We start from the raw sequence: 21,138 nt of genomic DNA, 5'->3' as shown, positions 1-21,138 counted from the left end.
GGGGGGGAACCCCAAATTTCACGGTGCGTTTCCTATTCCCTGCGGACGAGGACCAAGGAACATTATGATGCCTTTCGGGACACCTTTCGGTACCAGCCGGGTGCCGGTCCCCGCCTCCCAGCTGCCCGCACACCCCTGCCGCGGCCGGAGGGGGACATGGGGGTGGGGGGGAGTAGGGGGGCGCGGGCGGAGACCCCCCCGCGCCTCGCTTTCCCCACGCAGCTGCCTTGAAACACAAGATTTTGCCCCCGCGCGCCCGCCCGCCCCGCGTTCCGAGGGGGCCGCCGCAACCGGGCGGGCGCAGCCAATGGGCGCGGCGGGCGGAGGAGTGACGACACGGGCTGGGGCGCGGCGGCGCGTCCCGGCGGCGCGCCCGGCGATTGGCGCGCGGCGGCGGCGGCGGTCGGCGGCGGCGGCGCGGGGGGGGACGGGCCGGGCGCGCGGCAGATGGGCTGCGCCCGGGGGGGGCCCGCGGCGGCGGCGGGGGACGACCGGTGCAGTATGACAGCGGGAGCTGCAGGTAACGGGGCATCAGGGCGGGCCGGGAGCGGCCTGCGGAGCTTCGCTTCGCTTCGCTTCGCCCGGGGCCGCCCGCGGAATGCGGTGCCTGTGGCCGTGTGTGCGGCGCCCCGTCTCCTCCCCCGGTTGGGGGGCGGTGGTGTGCCCACGCGGGGAGGGCCGGGCTGCTCCGTTCGCCGGGTTGTCTGCGTCTGCGGGGTTCCTCTGCCGTCAGTGACACCTGTGTTACTGGGCAGCCGCCGCCTCGTCGGTAAATGGAGAGCGGTGTCCTGCGGGAGGGAGCTGCCGGCGTGGCTGCCCGCCGCAGAGCCGCCGTCGGGTCTGAAGTTGTCAGCACCGACACCGGCCATAAAGGCCGTCGTGATGTGTGTGTTCCCCATCTTCCAACAATGCAGCCTGCCGGGCTGCGCTGCTGCAGGGAGCGAGAAATTCTGCGCTATAAATAACTCTGCATTTTTCTTTCTTTTTTTTTTTTTTAATACTTTTTATTGGCAGCACGCATCCGACTGACCCCTTTAAAAACGCCTGCTAAGTTTCTCCTGAAATCCGTTCAGGGAAGGGTGGTCTCTCCCCTGTGCACGCACGGTGGTGCCTGATGCCACACCGAAGCGGTCCCTGTGCTGGGTTGTCCCTTTGTCCCAGACTTGTACACCAGCCAGCCGAGGAAGTGCTCCGGCGTGATGTCTGGCTGCTTCAGGCTTCCCTTCTCCCGTGGGGGATGCGCTCAGCACTGGTGCCCCCTTTTTGGTCATTCAGACAGTTTTCAGATCCAGTTTTCACTGGTGCCAGAAATGAACCCTGTTTTAACTACAGTGATGTATTTAATGGAGAAGGTTGAGGGAATTCAGAAGAGAAAAGCCGTGGCTTCAGAGTGAGCAACGTCTGAAAGAGATTGTGGGCCTGAGCTGGAAAGAGCAGGGCCATTTCTGGACTTGCGACCCCAAAGGGTGTTCAGGGGGGTTGGATTTTGTCTCTCCCCGCATGGCTCCATTTGCTGGGGGGGACACAACACGCGTTAGGAGTGAACAGCCTGGTTACCTCTGCGGACGGAGAGTTTGGCAGGTGACCTTAAAGGCTTCATTCCCCGCATCTCCCTGATGTCCCACCTGCCTGAATTTGATGCTGTGCAAAGATTGCGGGAGCAGGGAGTCTGCTTTTTGTTTTCCTTCTGGGCACAGTCGGTGCTGATGTTCGGCACAGGGAAGCAGGAGGCCGGAGATCAAAGTGGGATTTGCTGAGCGACTTTCGGGCTGACGTGAATCACCCCAGAATGAGGAGGAGGACGGGGGAGGCTGCGAGGCCGGAGCCGGGCTGCTGCCTGCCTGCCTGAGGGGGAAGAGGGAATGAAATGCTGTGGCCGGAGAGGATGATGAGATATCTTCTCCCCTGGCTCCTCCTCTTGTGCGAATCCACCTTCTCCATGGCTGTCAGGCAGGAAGGAGGGGGCCCGGGCACAGCTCCCGGGCGGCAGGAGCAGCCTGGGAGGAGGCTGCTAGTGGGAGAATGGGGGTGAGAACATAGCCCCGGTCAGGGCGACTGCAGGAGGGCATGCTGGAGGGGACTGCGGCGTCGCCCGCACGGGAGTTGGTGTGGGGCCTGCTGACTGGGAGCAGGCCATCCACGCAGAAGAGGCACTGGGGATTTTCAAGCACCTTTGCCCCATCTCTCGTGGAAGTGGGGCTCATGGCTGCAGAGGAGCCTCATGCTTCCAGGAAAGGTGTGTAGTCACAGGTTACCCAATGGCGTGAGCAGAAAACACAGCAGGTCAGGAATTGGGGATAACTGGGTTTAGGACTGGGACATGGACTGGTGGGTTGTTTGGGGCCAGGGAGTGAAGGTTGCCGTGACAGGTTATGTGCATGGAAGGGAAGGATTGCCCTGAGTGTGGGTTTTTTGAGGTGAGCACGGGGCTGGCGAGGGAAAGCGATGCTTGTGGCTGCATTGGTGGGAGCTGCCTTCCTTGAGCGTGGGACTGGGCAGGGGAGCTGGTGGCAGGCAAGGTGTGGGGGGCTGGCTTTGAGGGGGGCTAGATTCATGGCGGGGGGCTGCAGGCAGCTGCCTCTGGGCTGCAGAGGAGTTTATGCTCTGAACCGAGACCTGCATGGATGGCATTTCTTCACTGAGTGACTCTGGATAACTAAAAGTAAGGCTCAGTAGCTCCTGCGAGCCCTGAGCTCCTGTTACAGGATTAAGTTTCCAGCTTCATAGGCCACCGCTTGCAGCAGCAACAGTTCAGGAGGCAGCTGTGGCAGCAGTGCCGCAGGAGGCTACACCCGGGGTGAGCTGCTTTGGTTGTCACAGGCCCTGTACTCGGGCCCCGTTCACCTCAGGGTTTTAGCAGGAGCGTGCCACCTTCTTGTAGGGAATGGCTGATGGGGACTTCGTGACCTCTGAACTAACCAGCCCAATGGGACTGTGTAGGGGCGTCCCGCAGAAGTTGGCGAGCATTTTGCTGTTGACTACAGTGAAGAGGACTTTACCACTCCAAGTAGAGCATTCACTGGGCGATGTGTCTGTAAGGATCTGGCTAAAACTCAATGTTTAAAAGTGTGTGGAAGTTGGAGTCCAAATTATCCTGTGTGTCCTTAGTTAGTTCACAAGGTCTGGAAAAACAAAACTTGGCGCAAGAGGTCATCTTCCTCCAGCCGCCATATCTCTTTGCAACTTCTGTGCATACGGTTAGAGGGATAGGTGAGACAAATTCAGCTCTGCAACATACTGTTGGCCATAACAAACCCAGCTCCTCTGTTAGCCATCTCCCGGCAACATTTGCTCCTAGAGGAGAGCCGGTTTGTGGTGATAGTCCCATTTCAGTTCCTGTTCCCTCTGCCTAGAAGCTTTCTCCTCTTTTTCTTTAATACTTTAATTGTGACTGTGGATCCAAGTGTTCCTGGAGCTGCCAGTGTTCTGGGATCAAAACCAGCCTGGAAGCCGGAGGCCTTTCAGATCTGCCTTCAACTCCTCCTTCATTTTAGCCATGTCTGCACAGAACTGGTCACAGGGGAGATGTCGCCAGATTTGGCTTCCGCTTCTGCTCTGGTTGGAGTCCCTGTGACTTGGGGACGTTAACGCTGCTGTCAGTTTGTGCCTAACCGGTTTGAGTACCAATTTCTGTTCCTTGCTGCGCTACGCCGTGGGCAGGCGGGACCCCACTGTGATATTCCTCTTTCATTACCTGCCTGAGCTTCCGCAAAAGGTGCTTGAAACTATTCTCCCAGGACCTTAATGGGCAGGAGGAGGAGAGTGAGTGGGTGGGCAGCAGTAGGAAGGGGAGAGAGAAACATGAATTAACTTTCACCTGCAGAAACAAACCTTTCGACTCACCAATGCTGGTTTGTGTTTAGCTGGCACTCTCCCCCTGCAGCTCTGTTTTGCTTTTTACCTTTCAGACACAAATAGTTGAGCTTACGTATCTTCTTTTTCTTCCATGTTTACTTTGATTTGCCTGATACTTGAAGAATGGCATTAGGCCGAGTGGTATTTGGTAGGTCTCATTGGGCCTGGGTCAGCACAGGTGGAGATGCTGATGTGAATGTCTTGTCTCAGACCTGCTGTCGCTGGTGTGTCTCCTGCTTGTAGCAGTAGCTCTATAATAGAAAAATATGACAAAAGTATCTGTGGTTCGTTAGTGGCTTGTCTCAGTGCTTTGAGTTTTGGAGATTTCTTCCAGGTGAACAGCAGCAGCTGTGGCTGATGTGCAGCTGATGGCAAATGTAGGGTGTGCTCTGTTGGGGATAGCAAAGGGACTTTTTGTTTTGCATGTTTAATTGGACAGGTGCAACTTAGCTCTGGCAGTGCCCTGTCTATCAGCTGGCCTGCTGGGTTTCCTGAGACAGGAGACTGGGCCACAAGGTGGCCCTCACCTCATCAACCATGTGGTGTGGGACGTGGCAGGTGGGCACCCCTTGCTCTGGGCAAGCAGCATGGCACCCACCCAGTCAGTCCCACTGACTGTCATCCAAGAAGCCTGTGATCTTGTTGATCTTGTGTCCCCAGCTACTGGAGCTCTTGACCCCAGGAAGCCCTGGGCGGGGGACAGGCGGGCCTACAAGTGTTCCAGGTCTTCTGACTCCTGGCTTGGGAGGATCTTCTTGTCAGCATACGCCACCAGCCCTGCCTGCAAATCTGGCTCTTGGAGCACTGGGCTAGGTGCGCCTCTGGGTGCTCTGATGTCCAATCTCATATCTGCCCTTATAGAGGCAGACTTAGAAATCACGTCCCTCTTAACACAGGGGCACGTCCTGCTCAGTTGAGAAAGCTCTGCCGTGAATGCTGCTTAGCATGAGCAGATGTTGTCTGTTGGTTTGTCTTGCTCAAATGACTTATCATCATGACTGTGTGCATTAAGTATTCAAGGATAAAACAGTGTTGCTATATATTCAATGCATTCATTTCCCAACATTATTCTTTTATTGTCAATTGCTTATCTAGTAGTGAATTGACAGATGCAACTGACTCTTGACTGATCCAGAGCACAGCACTTCTCTGCCCTGGAGTATTTGCTGTCAGTTACACAGTTTGAATAGTTTGCAGTGCTTCCAGGTGACAATGCTCGTTTTGGGGCTCCCTGTGTAGTACAGGTGCAGGGCACCCCAGCACTGTGTAAGGCTTGCAAAGAAGGGAAATGGCAAAGTTGAGGTTGGATATGCCTCCTTTACTCCGTCTGCTCTGGTCGTGTGTATTTTTTCATTGCTATCAGAAACAAATTAAGGCAATTTGGATTCTAAAACATGTGTTCAAGGAATCTTTGAGAAAGTTTTATGTGTTTCCGCATAATCCTAAGGGCAAAAGCCTGCAAATGCAAACAAAGATTCTGATATGACCCCTTGACTTTTGAAAGTGATACCTTGCACGCAAACCAGTGGTAGCTGTGCTTTGATCCAGCGTGCTGCACACACATGTACTTGGCTTTCCCACAAGGCAATGTACTGCAATGTCATTTTTGTCCAGCCTTAGATCCTCTATAGGCCTGAAACAAACTGCCACTTCAACATTGCAGTACAGCACAGACTCCAGAGCAGGACCGTTCTCATTTTCTTTCTAATCTTCCAGTGTTGAAAATGCTCTGGCACCTTAGCAGGCTCGCCATTGCTTTGCAGGGTGTGTGCCCAGTCGGCTGCGTGTCAGTAGCGGAGTACTAAAACGCTTTCTTGTCGTGTCACCTGAGTGTGCTTGTTTCTCCAGAGAGTGCTGTTGAAGGGGCAGCAGCTGTGTGGTCCCCCAGTCCCTGTTCCTCTTCTGGTGTGAATAAATTGCTGTTTCCTTTATTTGGGAAGGGCACTGGAAAGTACTTCTGTGTGTGTCTCAAGGGGAGTGAAAGGCCTAATGTTTTCCATTTTCTGTCTCCTCCTTCTCTATTCCCTGTTGTGAAGGAGAAAATCCTCCAGATCAGAAATTTTCCAGGCGCTTCCCTGCAGAGAATTTTGATTCAACCTGCAGTGCCCAGATGCCAGCTCATATTTATCAGGTGTACCCAGCCACTCCCCAGATGAAACATGGGGCTGCTGGTGCATGGTAAACTTGAGAGGGAAGAATGGAAGTCATACAATTTAAATCCTGGGCATTTGCTAAAACTGTTTCTAATGTCTGCAGCCCTCGCAGGCAGAAGATTGTGGACTTGGATTTGGGATGCTCTTGAAGTGTCACCAGAAAAGCCATCAAATGTGTGCATGCTGAAATGGAGACTTGGAAAATGCCTTTAATTGTGATTCCTCTCTGCACAACACAGATTGTCATGCTTTGAGCTCAGGTTTGTTTGTATCAGGGACAGACATTGATACCACAGCTCCTATTGGGGCATGAATATTTCAACAACTGAAACGATGCCTGCCTGCTCCAGAAAAGAGCTGCTTACATCCTCGTTTGATCTTTTTAGCGAGCCTAGCCAGCTCAGGTTGGCATCCAGGTTATTTATTTCCTACAGATATGTTCTCTGCTAGCGGTGCTGGGCTATGACTCTCCTCTCTTCATTCCAGAGGCTCTGGGAACTCAAGTTGGGAAGAGGTGAGATTTCTAGCAAGAAAGACAGACAAAAGCAGCTAGAATTTTCTCCTTGTTTTGTTTCTTTCTGAGGAGGCACCTTGCAATTCCTAGGATGCATGGGAGCAGAAAGAGGTGGGGTGATACTTGGAAGTATATAGGGTGGCAATCTGTGGGGACAGTCTTCTCCTTTCATTTCTGCCCCATATCCTGCACCACACCTTCTCTCCATGCTCTTGTTCTCTTTCCGCTTCTTGCACTAGGGGAATGTGAAATGCTCCTCTCTAGTGGCATTAATGAAAAATATTAAGCACTTCAGAAGGAATAAGCTGAGAGTGGAGCCTTACTCTTTTTGGCAGTATATTGACAGTTCATGCACAGAGTTTGTGTCCTGGACCCTTCTTTTTGAAAGCTATAGTGATACTGAAACGCTGGAACTCCTGGTACCATTGTGTGTTTCTAAAGTAAAAAGTCTCCAGAGCATCTAATTAGGGGGCACTTCGTACAGCCACGATCCGTAATGCGGACAGCGAGAGCTTTTGAGCAACTTGCTCTTCAGGGCTATGCCCTGTCTTCTCCTATGGTCTGTAGAGCACTCTGGCCAGGCAGGGTGAATGCCGGGCTTCTTCAGGTAATAAGGAGAAGCAATAGGAATCTGGGTATGAGGTAGTTTTCTGGTTCTAAGTCCTCGGTGTGGTAAGATCTCTCTCCTCTTACTTAGTGAGGAACAGCATGTGGATGGTTTCCAGGCCCACAGATGATGCAAGAGGTCAGTTACCTGATTCTTGAGTATTTCATGGTGTTTGCATTGCTGATCCCAGCAGAATGGCAGAGCTTGGCCTCACGGGTACAGCTGAACGTGGGGGATTCTCTGTTTGAGGAATATATCTATTGGAGCGGTTATCCTGAGTATAATTGCTTGCGCCCCAGAACAGAAGTTATACATTGAGAGTTATAGCTGTGTATGGACCCCAGGAAACATTTCTTAAACTCAACCCGCAGTAAGACTTACTTTTGGGTAAGGGGAGGGAAAAATTGCGCTCTTACACATTCCAAACAGCCTCTAAAGCATAAGTTCTCATCAGACTGATGGCTTTTGTTGGTGGGGTTGTTAGGCAAAAGATGCTTTGTAGTGGTCTGTCCTGCAGTATTGGTGAGACACTACGTTGTGATCCATGGAGCTGGCCATGTCTGACCCCTGGTCCCCATTGCCACAGAAAGGGCAGCTCCGGCTGGCCCAGGCTCCCTCCCAGTGTGCTCACTTGAATTTTGCACGTTTGTGCCAGAAGGCAGTGAGCAGTAGGTGCATGCTTCCAGCATTTTTCTGCACTCTGAGGATCTAAAAGCATATATTCTTTGAAAACTGTTGTAAAGGGTTACAATAAATGGCTAAAAGTCAGTTCTGGAGAAAAAGCAGAGATGTGTTAAGGCAGGGTCTGACTCCTCCATGGGGTCTGAGTGCCAGATTGACTCATGTCGGACACAGTGGAAACACAAGGATGAAGTCAAATGACCACGGTCATCAGTAGAGTGCTGGCAGAGCTGTGGAAGATATCAGTTAGATACAAACATGATTGAATTTTTGTGTCCTGACCTCACTGTGACGAACAGTGGTGTTGGTGTGGCCAGGGACCTTGCAAACCTAGGCCAGTGGGTGCCTAAATGATAGAATTTGGGTCCATGGTGACTGATGAGAACAATTTACGGTGGAACATTACTTACTTCATGTGTCCTTTTTCAAAGCAGACCTGTGGTGCTTCCGTCCGGCGGCGCTAGGGAGAGAGGAGCCCCGGCAGCCTGAGGCTGCAAGGCTCATTCGAAACATACGCTGCAGGACGGACACCTCGGATGAAGAATTGCTACTTGTGACATATTAGGTGTTAAACGCATCTGATACAAGGAGCTTGTGAAAGGATCTGGATTCAGGATGTGCCTGTGCATAGCAGAAATGTTCTGGTTTGTGACTGTTTTAAAAGACAAGGTGCCCTCACCCCCCTGCTCAGCCACCATTGCGGGCTGGTGGCTGAGCCGAGTGTTGCGGCCGTTACACAGGTGGCCATGTAACACAGCAGGATTTGTGGTGGAAGATGTAGGGACTTCCTGGCGACTGGAGATTTAAAGGCTTTTTAGACACTTGCATTGCATTTCACTTGTTTGTGTTTGGGAGGGGTGTCCTTGTGTGCGTATGTATCATATGCAAACGTATTTTGAGTTGCTGTGTGTTTTGTCTGAATTTAGAAAAGGAGTGATTTGAAGAAAGAATCCTCCAGGAAATGTTGTTTTTTGCAAGCACGGGCCTCTTGGCTGTGATTTGGGGGGGAGGAAGGGGTGGGAATGAGGGGGAGGTTCACTGAGGTTTTCTTCTTTTCTTGTAGCATTTTGGGAAAACTCCAGCCAAGGCCCACATACAGTCAAATGAATCAGCCTCCTTTTTTGCCATAAGTAATTGGCAGCTCTAGCTGCAATGCAGTTTTGATGTATGGCGAGTACACTTTTTCTTGGTTAATTGAGAAGAAACGCTGCAGTAGATGCGTGCTGTTGAGTTGGCCTTTGTATAGAGTCTTTGAGTTAGTAGGGAGATATTGTAGGCTGCTTCTTGAGAGGTCGGAATTTGCTGCAAATTGTATTCCATACTCTAGTCTGAAGGCTGTCGTTGCTGTTCATCTGCTATAGAAAATACACGTCTTGTTGCATACAAGTGTAGAGGGCACTGTAAGCTGGTGCGCGGCACTGTTACTCAGTGCAGGGTTTCCTTGGAAGAGTCTCATTTTATAAAAACTTCAACAGAATATTCATGTTCTTAGATGAGTGACTGTTCCTGTGCTGACAAATAAAGCATTTTGGCCTTCTCATATTCCTGTAACAAAATGAAATTCACTTGTTTTCTAAAGCATCTGGTGCCAATTCAGACTCAGAGCTTTCTGTGTCTGCTGTAGGATTTCCACTGGGCTCGGAAAACTTACCAGACAAGCTCAGCATTCACCACTGGAAGTATCTGGGGTAACTGGAGGGCTTTCTTGTCCTGGAAACAGGACATGTAGCAGTTGCCCTTGGCAGGCTAAGACTTGCCAAATGCCTTTTATTTCCTGTTGGAAGCCTAGTTTTACATGGAAGGACTATATTGCGTACACAACTGTAGTATCTGTTGGTAAATACTGGCTTTAATAACATACGCTTCACGTTAGCAGAATAACAACAGTGAGAGATGAATGTGGAGCAGTGAAATAAGTGTGCTGTACCGGGGCAGTAACATCAGTGCTCTTTCACAGTGTTTTAAATGGTAAATACCATACCTGTTATTTTCATAGCATTTGAAAATTTATTAGAAACAAGTCCCTTTGAGGAACCTGTAGGCATAAATGTGATTAACTCAGCCTTGGAATTGTAGTCATGGCTAAGGTTTCACTAAATGCTGTCTAAACAGAGAAAACAAGCCTGGCCTGGAGTTATTCTTTCATGAGATTGCTTCATAGACAGGCAGCATGTGGCCTTCCTCCCTCCAGTTGTTCTGTGGGGGAAGAAAACATTCAAAGAAAGTACAAATGTGAAGTCTTCATGGGGTGCAAATAAAACGATTGGCTCCGTAGCGTTTTAGACCTGAAATGAAACACAAAAGTGGCTATTTTTGCCCAGCACCTTTGTAGGGGGTGGAGGGGACTCTTGGATGTTTGAAGATGCCAACACATAGAAAGCAGAATGGCATCTCCTTTCCACGCATACTTGGCTGAACAACATTCCTGCTTGTTTGATTCAATGTGTTATGTGCATCTGGAGCGAGATTATATCCGGGCCAGTTGGGCTGAAGTTTGCTCTTTCTCTCTCCAGTTCACTGGACAAGTGTTTTACGTTTTCTTCAGCATAACTTTAAATGGACATTGTTTTACCCTGTTCTGGAGAGGAGCTGGTATTTCTACAACTCGTGCTGTCATGTAAGTAACCTTTTTCTTTTCTGAACAAGGTCATTACATCATGATGCAGTAATCCTCTGCCTGTGGGATAAACCATCCTCTCTGTGTCTCTGTCTGCTGCTCTTATCTGTGTTTGTTCTTTCTTAAAGTGTGCACGGGGGGAGGAGAAACGAGGGGAGAGCAAAAGTTTTGATTCTAGCCTGTTAAACTATGTTTAGAGAGAATAATGCATGGGTTGTCAGATGCGAAGGGCTGTTGTCTCACAGACCTATTGCTTTGATACTTTATCCACAAAGAGAAGCTCCAGAGTCTCAAGTCAGTAGAGCCTGGGGATGAAATTACACCTTTGCCAGGCTCTGACAGGTTAAACTTTACGGAGATGCAGGTAGCAAATTATCCACAGGCTGAATTGCAAAGGAGGGCTTTAAAATAGGCTTTAAAAACCTGCTGGGAAGATTGAGTGGATAAAAATAGTTAGTTCTTGTTTCCCCCTTTTTGTCTGTATGGCTAAAAGCAATCTGCAAAGGAAGGACAACTTCATTATCTTGGTCTCAGCCCAGAGAAACCTGAGGGATGGAGCGATGCCACTCTGGGTGGAACGGGTCAGTGTGGGAGCCGGCAGCAGGACCCAGCCATCTTGCTGCCTGTCCCATTGCCTGGCCATTAGACTAAGTTCCCTCCCTGCTTATTGCAGTTTCTAATTTGTCTTGGATGTGCCTGTGTACTTTTTCTCGAGTCGGTTTACACCACAATATATCATTCATGGCCAGCCTGGGGTGTGCCCGATGAAGTATGTATGGTTCATAACTATTTTTGATTCATTTATAAAGGGATTAGGTGACGTGGTTGCCGGGACAGCAGGGACTGTACTTGGTGACCTGGCGGGTCTCTCCCAGTCCTGTGCTCCTATGTAACCTGAGGTGATGCCATCTAAGCTGCATCAAGATGCCAGTGATGTAATTTCAGACTGTCTGGCCTGAGCGCCAGTGAAGTCAGGGAGGCTGTACATGCGCAAGATGGGTTTGGCTTTGATCCTGTCTATTTTGCCCACATAATAAGTAGAAGATAGGTAGGGTTTGCTTCAAAATGAAACCAGTTAACTGACCAGAGAAAGCAGAGCAGGTGGTTTGGTGGTTGATTCCATCTTTCTCCTGCTCCGAGAGGAAATAGCCCGTCGTATGTTACTGTGCAACTCTGAGTTCTGTTGCAGATTAAGACAAACAACTAAGTTGAGTCATCAGGTTGTAGTGTCTCAACAAACTACTTAAAAAGATGTCAGGCCCTCACTGTGGGTGGATGTTAAAGTGGCAGAGCTATCAAAGAAACACATCTAGAATCACACGAAGACTTCACTGCTACTGTCATGCCATACTTTATAGCTGCTCAGAGCACTGCAGTGATAGGGCATGTGTCCTCCAAGCTGGAAGCGTCAGACTCCGTAGCTGTCAGCAGGACAGTACTATGAGGGAGACCTTGCAGGGCATGCTGGCATGGGTACCGTTCTGCACTCACATGCCTGTACAGCTATCAGAACAGACACGTGCGTCAAGTTGCTTGGAGTGTGAGCAGAGGAGCTCACATTGGGCTGTGCCTGTCTGGGGAGACATAGCCGTGGCTCAGCAGTCCCTGTTCCAGTCAAAAGAGACACCAGTAACAGCCACTGTATCCTCATGATAATATTTCTGTGCTTTGAACTTCTCCCTAATTTATTATATCACAAAATCCAGGAGTCTTTGCATAGAGATTGCATTGCTGACAGCGTCTCCATCCATGTTTCAGCTGTGCTGCCTCTGTTGATGAGAATAGGCTCTGTGTAGTTCGGTCCAGTGTCACAGCGTTTTAATGGAAGAGGGGAGATTTCTAAATTAGATTAATTCATTATGCTCTTTTATCATTTCCTGTTACTACAAAAATTCTAGCAAATGAGTTTGTACTGCTTTATTTGCATTATTGGTTTGCTTCGGCTTAATTCTGGCAGGATCCTTGGACCCAGGTTCCAAGGGGATGACCGCATTGTAGGAAAAACATGGTCACAGCAGAACTTCCCAGCCATTAGTTATGATAGCTTTGACTTTTCTAGCAGGCTAAATTTCAGAGCAGCATTGATTTTTATTTCTTCGTGTAACTTGTGATTTGCTGAGTTATAGCTGACAGCAGCTTTTCCCTGTCCTTAAGGGGTCATTCTGCATGTGTGTGTGTTTGAAAACTGCAGAATCACATCTTAAAAGGAAAGTCCTCTAAACATGCTTAGCTGAGTGTAATACCTTTCCTTTTGCACTTAGTTTTAAAGCCAAATGTCATGAAAACAACTTTCAGTGCTTTGATGTGGGCTCATAATTTTCTCATTGATGCTATTAATATTGCATGCCCACTTGCTCCGTGGCGGGTGTCAGCGCTCGCTAACACCAGCCATCTGTGAGAAAGGAGCTGCTTCCTGGCGTGAGTAAAATTTAGGCCAGCTGTGGATGCTGGAACCACTTCTTAGAGACTGTCCCTCTGGGCTCTCCCTTCCCTGTGCTTTGCCTGAGACTCTGCACTGAGCAGAATTTCTGGTACCGAGGATCCCACAGCCTGTGGAGCTGCATTTCTGTATTAATGGCTGCGCCTCACACTCTGAAGGCAGAAGGAAGGACCTGAATTATTACTGCATTGGGCTTGTGCCGTTGTCATTCCAGAAAGCTGATATCCCTCCACTTGAGGGACTCACCCCTTTCAGTGAAGTAGTTGCCAACAAATGATGCTCTTGTTCAGTTTGGGCAATACTTGAAACTTGACGTCTTCCCCTGCACCCGTTCAGCACAAGTGGTGTTTTATGGGTCTAGTGAAACAAGTGAAAATGCAATTGCAACTCTGGCCTGATAGTTCGGGGAAACCGGTTTTCCTGTATTTTTTCCTGTGATGTTGGAAAAATCTTATCACTCTGCCCTCTAGCTTTAATTCCTGGAAATATAAACAGGTTAGAATTGAGAGAGCAGGGGAAAGCAAACCGACTCCAAGCAGCATCTCAGGTAAGACTTACGTACAGAGGGTGTATGTTTTGCTACATGTTGAATTGTTGTGCAGTCAAGCTTCTGGGATCGGAATGGATTTTAAAACCTGTGTCAGAGCTCAGTGGTGAGATTACTTTCAGCAAAAAATAATCTGTCAGTGCTGTTCTCTTGGTCTGCATTAACTATCTCCCTGGGGGTTTCATGGCACCCCTGCTGTCCCAGAGGCCAGTCCTTATGAAAAAGAATGGCCTTTGGCCAAATCCTGCCTCCAGTTATGTGGTCTGACCTCAAGTTTTCATTTAATTCACGGAATTGAGGTTTCTAAAATAGCTGTGTTTAATAACTGCATCAATTCTCATCTTGATGTGACACCTAAGTAGCATTTGCAATAGGAACGTGATCTCGGGATTTCTGCTGTTTCCCAGCACACATTCATCCTTTCTGTAGCTCCCTTTCGAAGTCCTTTCCCTCTCACAAGATTTCCTTTCTCAAACAGAGTTCTTGGGCCAGGCGTTTTGCAGATGGCTGCAGGCTTGGGCTGGTCACCGAGAAAAGGGCTTCTACCCTGGAGGTGCTTCCTTAGAGACTGGGAAAAGAATGGACGGTTCCGCTGTCCAAGCGGCCTTTAGAAGAATGGAAACTTGTTTCTTTGAGGGCAAACAAACCTTCTGTTAAGACTTGGGAAGTGATTCATCTCCCTTTACGCAGTCTGCAGTATCAGCTTGTCAGACTGGGATCATATGTTGCGCTTTATCATATAATGCCCCTGAATGTGCATCAGACTGAGGCACTCTTACAGTTTGCAGCAGCCAAAGTTATATTAGTGCTGATGATAATTGCTAAAAGAGTATAATGATCTGTCTGGATAATCATGACTGAGTTCTATCGGTAACACTGAACACTCGCCTTCTGATAAAGGCCCCTAGCTTTCAGCTGAAGCTTTGCTGAGCTGGGAATGGTACAAGCCCAGAGAACTGGCGCAAGAATCTGCCTTGGTGGCCAGTCACATGCTGGCCACGTGTAAATGTTGTGTGGCATCAGAAGACAGATTAGGTTAGAACTGGGATTATGCTTTTCTTCCTCAAACTTCTCTGTTGTAGAAACAGTGGAAGTAGTCGATGGCAGAGGGGCAGAGAAACTTCCCTCTTCAGGTCACGGGTCATTAGAGATTTGTATTATCTGATATGAATCCTGGTTCAGACTTAAAGGAATGCAGTCCCAGGTCCTTCAGCAGCTCCCAATTTTTTCATTGCAAAAACCAGAACCGCTGTTTAACCCCCACTGTAGTGACCTCTGGGGAGAGGCCAGAACCTGAATGGGCTGCAGAAGCGCCAGTAGCTGTCTCAGTCACATAGGTGGGTTCTTGATATTGAAGATGTTAACTTTGGCCGGGCCCTGAAGGAGATAATGTGCAGGAATATATGTTCCTTAGTCTATGTAACTGCTGCTTGGCAGATGAGAAGTTCTTGCTCTCCACCACGGATGGTGAGACACATGCAGCCAGAGCTGCGTTCTCATGGGAGCTGAGCACCGCCTTCTGCGTGCCCCTGAAACAGGCACCAATTTCTCTGCTGCGTTAATGAATCCCATCATATTCTTTGAAAGGAAATGAATGCAGTTTTATTCGTGGTTGGCAAGAAATTTATGGATAAGATGTTTAGCACAGGAATTTTGTTTCAAGGAAGTCCAGGGAGTCAGTGCAGGAATGGTATGGATTCGGGCGGAGGCTTTGCACGAGGAGCAACTGGGCTGCTCAGTGAGGTCTGGTAGTGTTTTCTGCTCAGGCTGGCATTTCTTTCTGAATGAAGATTGGGATGAGCTTTGTTTCGCTGACGAGAATGCAGAGGCTCTCTATTTCATTGGTAGATGCTGTTTGTCTCCTTCATAAAATCCTTGACAGAAGAAAGAATTCATGGCAAAAAGTGAAGCCACCACCTCTTGTTGTTTTACTTGGCATGAGCAAATAGAGTTAAATATTTGTAGGAGAAGCACAAAATGTATTCTGTTTTCAATGTGTGCCTTAATGCCACATCCTAGATTTTCTTTGATAGCGTTTCTAATCAGCAGGCCCTTATCCATTCTCTACCTGTATTAGTTGCAGCTTAATGACATAAAATTATATGGGTTCTTTATCACTCAACTTGCCAAGTCGTTTATCTCTTGGAAGGAAGGATGGAGGAGAGGACAATTTATTGCCTCTCTGCCTCTTGATGTTCTGCAACGCAAATGCCTGTTTTGCCAAAGCCTTGGGGAAGGTGCATTATCTGAAATTGTGGGCGATTGCGCACCTAGAAATGGAGGTGTTGCATGCTGCCTGCACTGATAATCTACCGGAGTCCTTCTAATACCATGTTACCCTACATCCACAGAGTTTGGTAAAAAGGAGATAGCTGGATAACAAACGGTAATTTCTGATGTGTGCCCATACAGCACTCACATGCACATAAATTGTGTTTTTGACAGCTGTTGGCCAGCAAGTTATCAAAGCAGGTTTTTTACTGAGGATAGATAGATAAAGAGTAGAGGTGTGTAATTCCTGGGACGCCAGAACAACTGCACTGTTCTCTTCCAGGGCATAAGGTGACACTGCAGCTAGAGGGGAGAACGTCTCCCCTGTACCTTCTCCATGGAAGTCAGCGGGGGCAGCCGCTCACCCAGGCGCTTGCTGCTGGGAGGGGGCTGCATCCTCTGCTGACGTGCGCTCTGGAAAAGCGAACCTGGGTGCATCTTTAAGAACTGCAAGAACAGCTTTGGCTGCAGAGTAGACGCTTCATTGGTCTTCTAACTTACAAAGAAGGTAATCCATCCTGTCAGTCTGGGAGGAAGAAGTTCTGGGCTTGTCAGAAAAGTGGCAGCAGCTTAACTGATTCAGTTATAAATCACCTGCTTCGAGTGGTGTGGACACCCAGTGTAAACGTGCTTGTGCAAATTCCAGCCTCTGCTTCGATTTATTTTGTGCAGTTGGATTGTCAAATTAAGTAATACTGGCTGCTCAAAGAGTTAGGCCCACTTTAAATGTGTTTGCATTAAAGTTTAGGTTGTAATAATTCCTTTTCTAAGGAGAGTTTGGCCAGTGTCTTTTGTGTTGTCTGTTTGGGTGAAGAAGCTGAAGGGCAGGCTGAGGAGTTCCAGTAGATCCAAGTCTTGGTGGTCCTCTCCTCCCCTCTGCTGGGAATTACTGTTCTTAGAGCCAAGTTGCGAGAATGTGTGCCTCAGCCTTTGTCACTGCGGAGTTGCACAGTTAGCCCAAATCCCTTCAGTGGACTTTAGCCTAAGTCAGCAGGTGCTACGTACAAACGGTTTAGTACAGACACGTCTTCTCTTCTGCCAGCTTTTTGGGGTGAACAGTAGTTTTTGGCAGAAGGGCTTTTTCAAATAGTCTCATGGGGCAGAGCGATGTCACACAGTTACATTTGTGTATTGAGAGCGGGTGGCCCTGTGCCCTCCATCTCCAGAGCTCTCTTTAAAGGACCTAGGCCAAGATCATCGCTCGCTTGTTGTAATGCACATGCTGTGCTCGGGAGAACTGGTTCATGTTGAGTCCAGCATCACAGATTCATAGGAAGGGCAGATCCAAGTTGCCTGTGGCCACTATAATAATGGGAAATGGCAGCAATACCTCACCTTCTACCTTTTCCAAGTGCTCTTCAGCCATTAACTAATTAATAATTTGTGCAGAATCCCTGGGAGGTGGCCAGCAGGCCGGTTCTTTGTTGGAGGGAGGTCAAGTGGAGATTCTAACACCCTTGGACTCTCTGATTGCTCAGCTCATGATCCCCTGGCCACTGTGCGTACACGGCACCGCTTACAGGTAAGTGGAACCTGAGCTATTTCCCTGTTGCGGGGCCAGGTGGGAGATGGTTTTCTCTTCTGTATCTCTCTGGCACTAAGACCTTTTAAAGCTTTGCAGAAAAGAGTGGGAGTGGAGGAAATGCTATTAAGAAGTTTTCACAAAGGAGTGGAAAAACCGCTCCTGGGGAGCCTGGGTCCCCTGCCAGGATACCCGCCAGGCTGGTGCCTGCGCTGGACGTGTTTCCCACTCCTGTTACCAGCCCCAAGTCCGCACTTTCTTCAGCTGCTCTCTGAGGGAACAGAAATACTGTTCCCTCTCTGTTTCGTCCAGAGACCTGTCCTTCTGATGAAGCCTTCCAGAACAGTGGCATATTCCCGTGAAAAGATTCTCTTTCAAGCCACTGACATGTAACTTGCTGAAAAATTCATAACCAGCTCCAGTCGGAGACCTCGGCTCTCCCAGGAGCACGGCCTGTGCCTGTCGGATCGCGGCGTGCCTGCGGGGAGGCAGAATCCTAAGTACAGGATCAGTCCCAGGTGACGGGGGATTTGTTACAGCATAATTGTAGCCACTGAGAAATGAGGGAATTGAGGCACGTTGTAATTATGCGATTGGCCGGAGTCCCCGTGAGAAGTCAGTTACAGCGCGGAAGAGAACAGTAGATTCCTGGCGCTTCCCTCTGTGCTCCTGCACACGGAGGGAGAAGCCATTCTGATTTTTGTATTTGATTCGGATATCGGAGGCTGTATTTTTAAAAGACCTTAGCTCCCCTTGAGAACAGCAGAAATTATGGGGATGTCAAGTAGCAGAATTAATCATTCTTTTGAAAGAAGTCAGCCACTAAGTGATGTAGCCGAAAGGGATCAGAGGCTGCAAACATGCAGAGGGGATGTGGTCAGCGCATCTAGCAGAAGAGTATTCGGTAAGCGATGTGATAGCTACCGGCAAATGCCTGAATGTTAAAATATCAAGGTAAACATAGCAGAGGGTATGCACCTTTACAAGGACAGGACAACTATGTGGCAGGTAAGACTTAGTGCTGCAAACCACCTGGCGGCTCAGGGCTAGAGGGACGATAAGGCTGACTTTCTGTAGATCTTCATCTGAGCTGGGCTGTTCTGGAGGGTGGACAGCTAACAACTGCAGCAGTACGCTAAGGCAAAAGATGATTTTGCCATCATTGTCTTCGACTGGCAGTGATTGCTATCCTCTGGAGAAGAGGAGGTGCTGTGTACAATTTAATTCAGAATATAGGTTTGATATATCAGATGCTGTGTGTACAGGGGCAGAACCTAGGAACTCCGGTTGTAACCTAGGAACTCCGGTGGTCTTTCTTGGCTGGGGAGCTTACAACTGCTAGTGGTGAATGCTGGACAGCAAGAGGAGGAGTTCGGGCCCTTGGGGTGTATATCAGGGACAGGTGGTGGCATGTTTGTTAATTTATCTGATTTTTGCATCCATAGATTTATTTGGGCAATTTGGAGTGCTAATTTAATCTCGGGGCATTGATTTCCTAATTCGTCAGCTCTTTGCGGACTGGTGCCTGTGTTCTGGCTAGCTCAGGTAAGCTCTGTTCAGCGTCTGATGCCGAGGGTGAGCTTTGCCTGGCGCGGGCTGCGTGGTGCGCGGGCTGCGGTGTCTGGCTTCAGCGCTTTTTCTCATTTAGGCTGAAAGGCTGAGACTCTTGGCAGCGGAAAGCCCAGGATTCTGGCCTTGGCTCTGCAGACAAGTGTGTGATTTGTCTAATAAGAATTCACTGATCGGTCCAGAAGTGCTTTGAGATTATCGGAGTTAGGGTTGAGTGTTACTGAAATTTACCTATACGGTGTCAAGGGGTTTAGTTAACTGTAGCTGGTGAACGGCTTTGTAAACCTGAGATAAGTCGCTATGTGTAAATATTTTCTAGATAATGGAAGAAAAATATTTTAAACCACAAAAAGTGATACGGGAACAAGATGTGTAAAGCGTTGCATTTATTTAGGAACTGTTGCAGGCTGAACTGAATCTGAAGACAATGAAATAGTAATAAACCATGATGTGATGGCCCACATTTTCCGGTGGAGACTCATTCAAGTGTGCACACCATTCTGTGTCGGCCCGAATTAGACTCGCAGGTCCCAGGATGAAATGGAGAAGCGTGCCCGCTGGTACAGCAGGAGTTTCGTGTGCCTGGCACGCACAGCAAATGATACAGGGCTGCCCGTTCTGCGCCACGGGCTTTGCCTTCACGCTTTCTTTCTTCCCAGGGTTTGCGCGTTTACTAGCTGGCATCTTGGCATTTGTCCCCTGCGTGGCAGGCAGCCTGGTTTTCGGCATGCTGAGCCTTAGAGATGCCCTTGACTTCAGTGGGAGCAGAGGGAACTTAGTCCTTTGCAGGATTGGGCCAAGTGAGTCTGAGTCAGAGAAAGGGCAAGGAGCCAGGGCATTTCCCTCACAAAGGCAAGGAAGCTGAATTCATTGAGTTCTTAAAGGAGTGTTTAGCTCCTCAGATTGGAAGGGCCCATAGAAACCTGATACAGCATTACTGGAGTCTATTCGGTGACTTCAGTGGGAATTGAATAAGACTCTAAATGTGTTAAAGTCTTTGCACTTTTAGCTGTAATGATGATGCTGATAAGCAGAATTGAATTAAAGATAATAGAGGGAAGAGCTGTCCTCCCTGTACTATTATCTGGTTTCTCTTAATAGAAATGTCTGCATCTAGATTATTTCGGGTTTGGTTTTGTTTCTTCATGGTATCATACTCTCTTTAATAAATAATTTGTGGTTCTTTGTGACAATTTTCTTTACTCCTGAAGAGAAGGGATCCGGTTTCGTATCCCTTCTGGCTTTGAGGTGTGTAGTTGCAAACAGCTTCTACCATCTCTTCTCCTTAACGTTTCTTCCTGTTTACAGTTGTGCCTGCACCTTGGGAAAAGTTTACTTAATGCAAGGTAAATATTTTCTCTTCTCTGGTACACAAAGATTTTATTGTCTTACTTTGTTTCTGATGGCGAATAAGAGCTGTTTGAGGTGCAAGAAATGATTAATTTTGCAAAAGAACCTTCATCTCTTAGAAGTGGGAGGATGCTTTCGTTCAGGTATAGAGACTAAACAAACAGGACAAGTGGTCACTGCCTTTTCCTAGAGGCTGCTCTTAGATTTCCCTCTGAAATTTACCACAAGGGGTTAAAAACCCCTGAACACTTACACTAGGAGATCTTTGGCTAGTTTTCCGGTGTAGCTTTCTCCTAGCCCAGGTCTGTGCATCTCACTGGTGGGGCGCATCTCTGAGCTGCCAAGCAGTGCTAGCAAAGATTGGGGCGTAAGCAGGTGGTTTTGGTTGCTGTAACTTGTTTCCCCTGGGACAGTGGCACTCTAATGAGGATGGTTGGCAATGGAGCATGTTATCAGTAGAAGTTCTGAGGACATTGCTGGCTGGTATATCACAACATGTAGTCTTGCAAAGAGAAGGTAGGAATTTTCTCTTGTGATCTGCCCCTTTGAGGAGCCAGTATTGCACTCCTGTCTGCAGCGCTCTGAAATCGCTTGGAGTCTCCCATTAGAGTTGGGTAGTAATTTGGTGTGTTAATCTGTTGTCTTCTCTTCCCCTGAGACATGCACATTGCATTCTGTAAAGTTTCCCTTTATGCGTGTGTTTGCTGCCATTAGTGACCAACTGGGAAGTGCTGTACGCTGATGCTCTCTGAAGAACACAGGCAATTATCCCTTGGATGTACTCCACGGGGTTGTTTTCGTGATCCTTTCTCCTGGCTTGTGACCCAGATAGTGCTGGTGACTAGTAAGGTGTGGATGGAGATGACACATTCCAAGGAGCTGGTGGCTCCTTTCCTGTCTGAGCAAATGTACCTTGTGACCCGTTGGGCATCATCTGGTAAATGGGGTGGGTCACTGGCTTTCCATCCTTTCTATTCTTAGGTTTGCTTCTGAGGCGTGTTGGTGTTGCTCT

General features: G+C 48.6%; 1 protein-coding gene across 2 annotated transcripts in view; it reads left to right on the top strand.

Moving 5' to 3' along the window:
- Positions 1-429: 429 nt before the first annotated feature.
- PAK3 (p21 (RAC1) activated kinase 3) overlaps positions 430-21,138 on the top strand; it is a 78,833-nt gene continuing 58,124 nt past the window's right edge. The window contains exon 1 of one of the 2 annotated variants that reach the window (XM_082488410.1): positions 430-520. The gene's annotated coding sequence lies outside the window, so the exon portion shown is untranslated. Of the gene's footprint in view, positions 521-10,343; positions 10,428-21,138 lie in introns of those variants that run through there. The other variant, XM_082488411.1, reaches the window with a different exon arrangement.

Source organism: Vanellus vanellus (assembly GCF_965231255.1).
Source record: "Vanellus vanellus genome assembly, chromosome: 10".
Classification (NCBI taxonomy): domain Eukaryota; kingdom Metazoa; phylum Chordata; class Aves; order Charadriiformes; family Charadriidae; genus Vanellus; species Vanellus vanellus.
Note: the sequence above shows the minus strand (reverse complement) of the source record. Positions and strands in the feature narration are given on the sequence as shown.